This window comes from Penaeus monodon, chromosome 33 (assembly GCF_015228065.2).
Source record: "Penaeus monodon isolate SGIC_2016 chromosome 33, NSTDA_Pmon_1, whole genome shotgun sequence".
Classification (NCBI taxonomy): Eukaryota; Metazoa; Arthropoda; class Malacostraca; order Decapoda; family Penaeidae; genus Penaeus; species Penaeus monodon.
In genome coordinates this window covers 10,479,488-10,480,000 of record NC_051418.1, presented here as the reverse complement: position 1 = coordinate 10,480,000, position 513 = coordinate 10,479,488, and the positions used below count along the sequence as shown (strand labels likewise).

The 513-nt window shown below is 34.7% G+C and overlaps 1 protein-coding gene across 1 annotated transcript in view; it reads right to left on the bottom strand.

Annotated features, from left to right (window-relative positions):
* The window catches only part of LOC119594240, a 33,581-nt gene that overhangs the window by 4,085 nt on the left and 28,983 nt on the right, over window positions 1-513 (bottom strand).

The window sequence follows — 513 nt, the reverse complement described above, 5'->3', positions numbered from 1 at the left end:
TGTCTGCTACTCCAGAAAAGAAAATAAAAAGCTATTGACATAGCCTATTCAGTAAATAGTAGAATTTTTTTCCAAAACAATAAATTTGGGGTTTAAAAAGGATTATACAAAATGAAAACAAAAATTATCAATTGGGAACTTTTTAGTGAGGTCCTTTCTTACTTTACACTGAATGAAATACAGCAAATGGCAAATTTCACTTTTCATTATTTGGGGAAGCATTATTTTTGTAACACAAGAATCTACCTTAGTTTGCCCCCCTCTCTAAAATAAATAAAGAAAACAATTTGAGCCATACAGTGACTGCTTGGCATTATGGCACACTAATTACCACCAGTATCATAAGCATGAGACAAACACCTCTCAATAAATAAAATACATATACACAGTGCAAAGCAAAGTTGTGTTCTAGGCCGTATCATGCTGGTCAGGTGATTTGATTCCAGGTGAAGGGAACAAACTGCCTCCCCCACCTATAAGATGCTTTAAATAGTGCATACCCCAATCCTTTGG